This window comes from Eumetopias jubatus, unplaced genomic scaffold (assembly GCF_037043125.1).
Source record: "Eumetopias jubatus isolate StellerSeaLion01/CBP00866 unplaced genomic scaffold, mEumJub1_p1.0 scaffold_17, whole genome shotgun sequence".
In the NCBI taxonomy this organism is placed as follows: Eukaryota; Metazoa; Chordata; class Mammalia; order Carnivora; family Otariidae; genus Eumetopias; species Eumetopias jubatus.
Genome location: NW_028274823.1, coordinates 32,034,848 through 32,045,306, shown reverse-complemented (window position 1 = coordinate 32,045,306; position 10,459 = coordinate 32,034,848).

Sequence of the window (10,459 nt, the reverse complement as noted above, 5' to 3'; positions counted from 1 at the left end):
TTGCCATCAATGGCAAGATTTCATTCATTTTTATGGCTGAATAACTTTCCATTACATATATGTATGTATATGTGTGTGTGTGTATAGTATCTTCTTTATTCATCTATGGGTGGACACTTGGATTGCTTCCATACCTTGGCTATTGTAAATAATGCTACAATAAACATATGGGTGAATATATCATTTTGAATTAGTTTTTTTGTTTTCTTTGATAAATACCCAGAAGTGGAATTACTAGGTGGCATGGTATTTCTATTTTTAATTTTTTGAGGAAAATCCATACTGTTTTTCATAGTAACTGCACCAGTTTACATTCCCACCAACAGTGCATATGGGCTCTTTTTTCTCCATGTCCTCACCAACACTTGTTCTTTTCTTTTTGGTGTTAGCCACTCTGACAGGTGTGAGGTGATAGCTCACTGTGGTTTTGATTTGCATCTTCCTGATGATGAGTATGTTTTCATGTATCTGTTGGCCATCTATATGTCTTCTTTGGAAAAATGTCTATTCCAGCCCTCCGCCCATTTTTAAATCAGATTATTTGTTCTTTTGGAGTTGAGTTGTATGATTTCTTTATATTTTTTGGATATCAACCCCTTATCAGATATATCATTTGCAAATATCTTCTCCCATTCAGTAGGTTACCTTTTCATTTTGTTGATATTTTCCTTTGTTATGTAAAAAGCTTTTTAGTTTGATATAATCCCAATTATTTATTTTTGCTTTTGTTTCCTTTGTCTGGGGGAGACAGATCCAGAAAGATATTGCTGAGGCTGATGTCTGAGTTTATTGCCTATGTTTTCCTTGGTTTTATGGTTTCAGGTCTTACATGTTTGTTTGTTTAAAAGAGAGAGAGAGAGCAGGGGGTGGAGAGGGGCAGGGGGAGAGGGAGAGAGGGAATCCTAAGCAGGTTCCATGCCCATTGCAGAGTCTGACGCGGGGCTCCATCTCACGACCCTGAGATCATGACCTAAGCCGAAATCAGGAGTCAGACACTTAACCGACTGAGCCACCCAGGCTCCCCCATTTTGAGTTTATTTTTGTGTATGGTATAAGAAACCAATCCAGTTTCATTCTTTTGCATGTAGCTGTCCGGTTTTCCCAGAACCATTTGTTGAAGAGACTGTCTCTTTCCCATTGCATATTCTTGCTTCCTTTTGTCACAGATTGGCCATATAAATGTGGGTTTATTTCTCGGCTCTCTATTCTGTTCTATTGATCTATGTGTCTATTTTTGTATTAGTACCTACTGTTTTGATTACTATAGCTTTGTAGTATATCTTGAAATCTGGGATTGTGATACCTCCAGCTTTGTTCTTCTTTCTGAAGATTGGTTTGGCTATTTGGAGTGTTTTGTTCAATACAAATTTTAGGATTATTTGTTCTAGTTCTGTGAAAAATACTGGTGTTTTGAAACAGATTGCATTGAATCCATAGATTGCTTTGGATAGTTTGGACATTTTAATAATATTACTTCTTCCAATCCATGAGCATAGTATATTTTTCCATTTATTCGCATCATCTTCAATTTCTTTCATTAATGTCTTACAGTTTTCAGAGTACAGATTTTTCACCCCCTTGGTTAAATTTAGTCATAGGTATCTTATTCTTTTTGATGCAATTGTAAATGAGATTTTTTTTTCTTAATTTCTCTTTTTGTGAGTTCATTGTTAGAACTAGAAGAAATAGTGATAGAAAAAAAGCACAGATTTCTATATATTAATTTTGTATCCTGCAAATTTACTGAATTCATTTATTAGTTCTAATAGTTTTTTTTTTTTTTTGGAGTCTTTGGGGTTTTCTATAAATAGTATCATGTCATTTGCAAATAGTGAGAGTTTTACTTCTTCCTTACCAATTTGGATGCCTTTTATTTCTCTTTCTTATTTGATTGTTGTGACTAGGGCTTCCAGTACTATGTTGAGTAATTGTCAATCTAATTAAAAAAAAAAAAACTTACCAAACATTAACATTATTGGGATAGCCTCTTCTTTTATACTCTTTTATATTTTCCATATTTTCTACAATAAATGGGCTATAACAAAGAAAAACATTATTTTAGAAATAAAGATGTAATCACTAAATCTATAATTATTGCCTGAATAAAATTACCATTAAACTTAATATTCCAAATTTAATTATTTTATGAGCAAACTAAATACTGAATAATATAATTTACACTCCTGCATTGAAGGGCTGTTATAAATCTCCAAAGGATGCTTTAAAAATAAGTGATGGCTTATATGAAATATCTAGAATAGGCAAACTCAGAGAGACAGAGAATAAATTAGAAGTCACCAGGGGCCCGAGGGAGGGAGGAATGGTGAGTTATTGCTTAACCAGCACAGAGTTTGTTTGTTTGAAAATAGGGTGATGTTGCACAACACTGCAGAAGTAATTAATGCCACTGAAATGTACACTTAAGAATGGTTAAAATGGAGATAGATAGATAACCACAATAAAAAATAATAAGTGATGGCACAGTTAAGGGAGGGGCTGTGTTACAGAATGCCTGTCCAATCACTGGTTTGTCACCAGCTTCCCAGGATGGACCCAATAAATGATGAAAACAGTAGTCAACACTAATAATAAGCAACTGTTACCCAGAGGTAAATGAGCTGCTCATCCTCACCCACCGACAGGGGCAGGGGCTTGAACCCAGACAATGTGACTCCAGATGTCACACCTTTAACCCATTTTACTGCACTGCACAATGGGAAACCTGGCTGCTGAAGATTTCCTATGACATGACCCGTCTGTAGATAATCCTGCAAGGGAGGAGCTGCTCTTCCTCTTTACAGACAGGAGTCTGCGCCTCACAGCGAGCTGCTTGCCAGGTTATCCAGCTGGAGGGGGCAGTGTGCTATGCTTGGACCCAGGCCGGTGCCTGCAAAGGCCTGACAAAGGTGTAAGTGACTGACTGCAGATTGGAAACAACCCATGCAGTATTTAAATTGAGTTGGGGAGGGGCGCCTGTGTGGCTCAGTCCTAAGCCTCTGCTTTCTGCTCAGGTCATGATCCCAGGGTCCTGTGATCGAGCCCCACATTGGGTTCCTGCTATGTGGGAGGCCTGCTTCTCCCTTTCCCCCTACTTGTGTTCCCTCTCTCTATGGATCTCTCTTGATTTCCCCAATAAAATCTTTAAAAAAAAAACATTAAATAGGGGCGCCTGGGTGGCTCAGTCGTTGAGCGTGTACCTTCAGCTCAGGTCACGATCCCAGGGTCCTGAGATCAAGCCCCACATCAGGCTCCTTGCTCAGCGGGAGGCCGGCTTCTCCCTCTCCCACTCCCCCTGCTTGTGTTCCCTCTCTCTCTGTGACTCTCTCTGTCAAATAAATAAAATCTTTAGGGCGCCTGGGTGGCTCAGTTGGTTAAGCGACTGCCTTCGGCTCAGGTCATGATCCTGGAGTCCCGGGATCGGGTTCCGCATCGGGCTCCCTGCTCGACAGGGAGTCTGCTTCTCCCTCTGACCCTCTCCCCTCTCGTGCTCTCTCTCTCTATCTCATTGTCTCTCTCAAATAAATAAATAAAACCTTTAAAAAAAAAAAGAAATGAAACATATAAAAAAATTAAATAAATAAATAAAATCTTTAAAAAAATTTAAATAAATTGTTTTGGGGGATGGGGGGCAGGGGGTGGAACTCGGGGAGGCTTGGAGGGTTTTCAGGCAGGGCAGAAGGAATTTTTAAAATCAACTATCAGGTGACCAGGTTGGGTCCTTGGAGGGTCTCGCATCTTCAATGAAGATTCATCAGCTGGCCCTGGACGGCCAGGGCAGCGTCCCAGAACCCAGGGTCCTGAGCAGCCTTGGAGACACTCGCTCCCGCAGGCTCCGCGGATGCGGTGCCGCTGCGGGGTCCCGGGAGAGGGGGAAGTGGGTCAGGCAGCGAGGCCCCGCGAGGTCGGAGTGGGGCCATCTGGACCCGCCCCCCGGGGGTGGGCGGCATCTGCTAAGGGGCGCTCCCAACACACGGAAAACACGCACTCTGGTTGGATCAATCAGGACAGTGCCTATGGACAAATGGGGATGGGCGCGGCGCAGAAGCCCTCCGGGAGGTTTCAGACACCATCTGCTGGAGCTGAGGGCCGACTGTACCCAGGAAAGCGCCGAACTGGTCCAGCTCTGTGACCAGTCCTGTGACTCCAGCCACCCTGTCCTCAGTTTCCCTCTGTGAAAACAGATGCGTAGCACACAGCCCAGTGCTTCTCCAGAGATAAACACTGCAATCTCCCCACTTCAGCCCCATTTCACAGACAAGGAAATGGAGCCCCTAGAGGAGAAATAACCAGCCAAGGGTCACAGAGCTTTTTGGCTAGGTATCAGCTTGCGCACTGTTCATGCTTGCTGTCGAGCACTTCGCCCAGTACCTGGGACCTAGCAGATACTCAATAAATGTTTGCGAAACCAAACTGAACTGGAATGGGAACTGAAAACTCATGTTCTCGATCCTCGAGGAAAGACAGAATTTAGAAATCTAGTTATAATGACAGTCCAGAGCCAGAGCAGCGGGCTGCTGGATAAATGTGCCCAACCAGGGACCCTGGACTGCTGCCCAGGCATTCTGCTGTGAAAATTAGTTACTTATCCCTTCCTCCAGCTGCCCACTCCAGGGGCTTAGGGTGAGGAAATCACCCGAGGGCTTTGCCTTAAAACCTTAGAGCTGGAAGGAACCTTCCACAGCCTCTATTTACAGTTCTGTGTAATGTTTTCTTAAATGATTTTCATTAAGTTCGTTCAATAAATATTTATTGCGCATCCACCATGAACAAGGCTCTGTATTGCTGAAACAAGAATTGGGATCTTTGTTAAAATTAGACGCAAGTTTGTAAGTCAGGAATTTTCTACAGCCAGAGGTATTTAGTGAGCAAACGTAATAAACATTCAATATAAATGGTACATACAGCAGCTATTATTTCAAAAAGCAAAGAGTTAAGGTTAGGGGCGCCTGGGTGGCTCAGCCGTTAAGCGTCTGCCTTCGGCTCGGGTCATGATCCCGGGGTCCTGGGATCGAGCCCCACATCGGGCTCCCTGCTCAGCAGGAAGCCTGCTTCTCCCTCTCCCACTCCCCCTGTTTGTGTTCGCTCTCTCGCTGTGTCTCTGTCAAATAAATAAATAACATCTTTAAAAAAAAGAGAGAGAGTTAAGGTTAAAAGAGGTCATTTTTTTAGAGAAATTATTGCCTCCTGGATGGAAAAAAATCGTAATTTCCAGGTGTAGAGAACTGATCAGTGGACCGGGGAAGTATCCCAAGGCTTTTTCCAGCAGATACAGGCAAGATCTGTTCTAGGACAACTAAAGGGAGCTGAAGATTTGACATCTGGCAAAACAAACCTAAACAAGCCCCTGAAAAGTCAAGAAAGAATTAGAGGGAATTCAAGATTTATTCAAGCCTGCAGAAAAACCAAAGTTCAATCACGTGATTAAAAATATGAACTATTATAAAAATATTAAAATAGTGAAAGGTTAGAGAATGAGCTGCCTGGTTGTTTAAGTGTTTGCTTTTAAGTCTTGTGCTAAATTGATGTCCACTCTCAGAGTCAGAGTTCAACAGCTCCATGTGGACTGGGAGCCCAGCACCATGCTTGATGTGAACAGAGACTCGGTTCACATTTGACACAATTCAGTGTTTTGTGAGTAGAAATCCAGTTAAACATTCACCTACCCTATGAACCAGCTAGTTCTCTTGTAGATAGAACGACAGATATGGATAGAGATGAATTACCGTCTTAGCTCTGGCCGCTATAATAAAATACCACAGACTGCAGAGAGTGGGTGGCTTGAACAACAGACATTTATTTTTCATCATTTTAGAGGCTGGGAAGTCCAAGATCAAGGTGCCTGCATGCTCAGGTCCCTTTTCCTGGCTGGCAGGCAGCTGCCTTCTTGCTGTATCCTCACACAGCAGAGGCTTCTTCCTCTTCTTATAAAGATACTAATCCCATGGGGCGCCTGGGTGGCTCAGTCGTTAAGCGTCTGCCTTCGGTTCGGGTCATGATCCCAGGGTCCTGGGATCGAGCCCCGCATCGGGCTTCCTGCTCGGTGGGAAGCCTCCTTCTCCCTCTCCCACCGCCCCCCCCCCCCCCCCCGCTTGGGTTCCCTCTCTCGCTGTGTTTCTCTCTGTCAAGTAAATAAATAAAATCTTTAAAAAAAAAAAAGATTCTAATCCCATCACAGGGTTCCCCCTCAGGTCCTCATCTTAACCTAATCACCTCCGAAAGGCTCCACCTCCTAATGCCATTACATTAGGGGTTAGGGCTTCAATATATGAATTTGGGGGGATATAAACACTCAGTCCAGAACAATACCCAACAGAAACAAGGGGTTTAGTCCACCAAAAAACACATACAAGAATAGTTACAGCAGCCTCATTCATAATAGCTCAAACTTGGAAAGGATTCTGGTGCTCGTCAATAGGGAAATGGATAAACAAATTGTGGTGTAGCTATACAATGGAATAATGAGCAAGAACATGAATAAATCACACAGGCATTATGCCGAGTGAAAGAAGTTTGACACCAGAGCACCTCGTTTAATTCAATTTATATGAAGTAAAACACAAGCAAAACTAATCTATAGTGATAGAGATCAAAATAATGGTTGTCTCTGAGAAAGGAGCGACTCAAATTCTTCTGGGCTACTGGAAATACTCTATTTTGATCTAGATGTTAATAATGTGCGTGTGCATGTAAAAAGACACCAAGTGGTGCACTTTAATTTAATGCATTTTATGAAGGTTATGCCCCAGGAAAAAAGGAAAAGAACATTTCTCTCAGGGATGACAAGTACATGGTGGGCGGGCTGCCCTTATCCCTCCGTGGTCCCTCAATACTGATTAACCACCGTTCTCCTTCTCACTGAGCTCAGCTTCCGAACCGTTCCCCAATGCAGCACTCTGGCCAGGTTGCTCTGAAGCAGAAACTGTTAGCATCTCCTCATGCGTACGCACAAGCACTTTAATTAAGATACGCCACCATCTTCGATTCATTTGGCCATGCTTTTGGGGAGAACCTGGCTCCTACTCCCTGACCGGTGGCAACGTCCCTGCCTTCCAGGCGCGGTTCCCAGGAGGAAATGCCTTCGGAAGAGCCGGCTCAGAAACTGGAGAATAAGAGCAGGAGGGACACACAACGATCCCAGGGTGAGGTGATGAACTCAGCACCACAGGTAACACTGAGGGCCTGGTAAAGGCTACAGTTTGACTGGGGCCCATGTTCCCATGTAGAACAAACTGGCTTTTCTTTAGTAGCAGGGAACAGAGAGGCCAGGAGGGAAGAAAAGACTGGAACTGCAGGACATGCCAGCCTCTTGGTTTGTGCAGGTCTTCCAGCAGCTGGAAACATAGCCTCCAAGTTAGGTCTTATCAGGGATGCTAACTTCCTGTTCACTCTTCACAGCTTCCAAAATCCCCTCCATCCTCCATCAGACAACCATGTGATCTGGACAGAGTGGGAATACCCACCCCATTTTAAATAAGAAAACTGAGGCTCAGAGATCAGAGATGTACGACCCACAAACACCCTGCTAGCCAAGTAAGGGATTCAGAATTCACCCCCAGCTCTGCCTTCCTCCTAAGCCCATGCTCCTGCTTTGTCTTTTCCGTTAAGTTTTTATTTTTACATCAAAGCTATACATGCAGCAAAATGGTCAAATCATTCTGTAAGACTGGTTATGAAAATGGCAGGTGTCCCCATCCCCTACCACCACCACCACCATTTCCCCTCCCGAGAGCTACCAACTTCCACCTCTTACAACTGGTCTTTTTGTTGTTGTTGTTGTTGTTTTTAAGATTTTGTTTACTTAGTTGTCAGAGAGAGAGAGAGAGAGAGAGAAAAAACAGGCAGAGGAGGCAGCAGGTAGAGGGAGAAGCAGACGCCCCACGGAGCAGGGAGCCCGATGCGGGACTCAATCCCAGGACCTTGGGATCATGACCTGAGCCGAAGGCAGTCGCTTAACCGACTGAGCCACCCAGGTGTCCCACAACTGGTCATTTTGTAATTTATCTCCACGATGTATGAAAATAAATCCACACCGCATTAAGCCACTGTGGCATTTCAGCATCCTGAGAAGACAAAGATCCTACAAGCTTCCAGAAATAGTAAAAATAACACCACCTACAAAGAGCTAGGGATTAGAATGGTCTCAGTTCTCTTGACAGCAACAACACTGGCACACGGAAGGCAAATTATGGGAAAAGTATTTCCAACTTAGAATTCTATACACAGCCGAGCTATCAATCAAATATGAAGGTAAAATAAAGACATTTTCATATATTAAAGGTCTCAAAATATTGACTTCTCAGGTGCCTTTTTCTCAAGCAGCTCTCGGAGGATGCCAAACCCTTTACAATGGATCCGCAATTACATTGCTGTTATCCCTCTTCTCTTTTCTCTGTCTTCACGGATCTTGAACCTTCAAAATATCCTTTTTCTGTCAATTTCGTAGAATTTTAAGAGAGTGAAAATGAATATATTCAATCAATTATCATTACCCAGAAGTTCTCTGCTCTTTTATTCATTGTTTTTAAAGCAATGGACCCTTTCTTCAAACAAAATCTTACGCAAAAGACAAATATCGAAAACACACCAAAGCAATATTGCATTGGTTGTGGTATGGTTTCTCTGCATTGGTTAACTGTTAAGAAAGTTGCTAGCGGGGCGCCTGGGTGGCTCAGTCATTAAGCATCTGCCTTCGGCTCAGGTCATGGTCTCGGGGTCCTGGGATCGAGCCCCACATCAGGCTCCCTGCTCAGCGGGAAGCCTGCTTCTCCCTCTCCCGCTCCCCCTGCTTGTGTCCCCTCTCTCGTGTCTCTCTCTCTCTCTGTCAAATAAATAATCTTTTAAAATGAAAAAAAAGTTGCTAGAGCTAATTATATGAAAAAGGAATGAGCAAATTAGAACAACACCATTTTGTGCCCATAAATTAATTAACGGATCTAGGTATTGACTATCAGCTACTGTTAGCATCACCCCTATGTGCACACACAAAAAATGACAATACAACATGTGTGCACTCTTTGATGAAGGAACACACCACCACCTATAGTTGCCAAAAAATCACAACCTGAATTGATCAGGCCTCTGTATCCTACTACCCATTTATTGGAAATACAGATGCTGAACCGCATGCATCACCACTATGCAGTCAGCAAAATCCGGACTGGGGAAGGTCAACTGGTCCAATGCCCTGGGGTCTTCAATATATAATTAAAAGAGGGGGCGAAAGGGACGGAGGGAGAATCTTCGGGTTAAAAGAGACTTTAAAGACATATCAAATAAAAAAAAGTAGGTAAGTACACACCCATGTTCACAGCAGCATCATTCACAATACCCAAGAGGTAGAAGCACCTCAAGTGCCCACCCACAGATGAATGGATGAACAAAATGTGGTACATACATACAGTGGAATACAATTCAGCCTTAAAACGGAAGGAAATCCTGTCACATGCAGCAACACAGATGAACCTTGAGGACATTAATGCTGAGTGAAAAAAGCCGGTCACAGAAAGAGAAATACTGTGTGTGGCCACTTATATGAGGTCATCGAATTCACAGAGACAGAAAGTAGAACGGAGGGTCCCAGGGGTGGGGGGAAGAGGGACTGGGGAGTTGTTCAGTGGGTATGGAGTTCTAGTCGGGCAAGATGAAAAAGTTCCCCAGACGGATGGTGGTGATGGTTGCACAATGTGAACGAACTTAACACCACTGAACTGTACACTGTACACTTAAAAATGGTTAAGATGGGGGCGCCTGGGTGGCTCAGTTGGTTAATCGACTGCCTTCGGCTCAGGTCATGATCCTGGAGTCCCGGGATCGAGTCCCACATCGGGCTCCCTGCTGAGCAGGGAGTCTGCTTCTCCCTCTGAACCTCTTGCCTCTCATGCTCTCTATCTCTCATTCTCTCTCTCTCTCAAATAAATAAATAAAATCTTTTAAAAAAAAATGGTTAAGATGGTGAATTTTATGCTGTGCGTTCTTTACAACAATTCAAAAATTTTATTTAATTTTTAAAAGTGGGTAAGACTAAATGGTAGAGTTTAAGAAGGTGCCCAGGGGTGGCAAAGTCCTAGAGAAATGCGAGGCAGTGATTACCGTAAAAGTTGGGACAGGGAGCTACTTTTTGGGGAGAGGAAAGGAGGTGCTTTTGGGACAGAGCACAGAGAGGCTGCCATAGCTCCACTTCTTGATTTAGGTGCTGATTTACCAGAGTGGTCACCTTATAAAAATTCACTATGCATTTGTCTTCTGTGGTTTTCTGTATCTGTTTCAAGTATAATTTAAAAGTAAGAAGAAAAAAAAACCTGAGAAGAAAGAAAGCCGCTACAATCCTGACTGTCAGCCAACATATTCTGGTAAAACAACCACTTCATCTGAATTAACAGAGGAGAATTTGGGAGTGAGGCAGCCTGAGCTGGGCCTACCAACTTTTCCTCACCTCTGCCTTGCTGAATACTTGTGCACA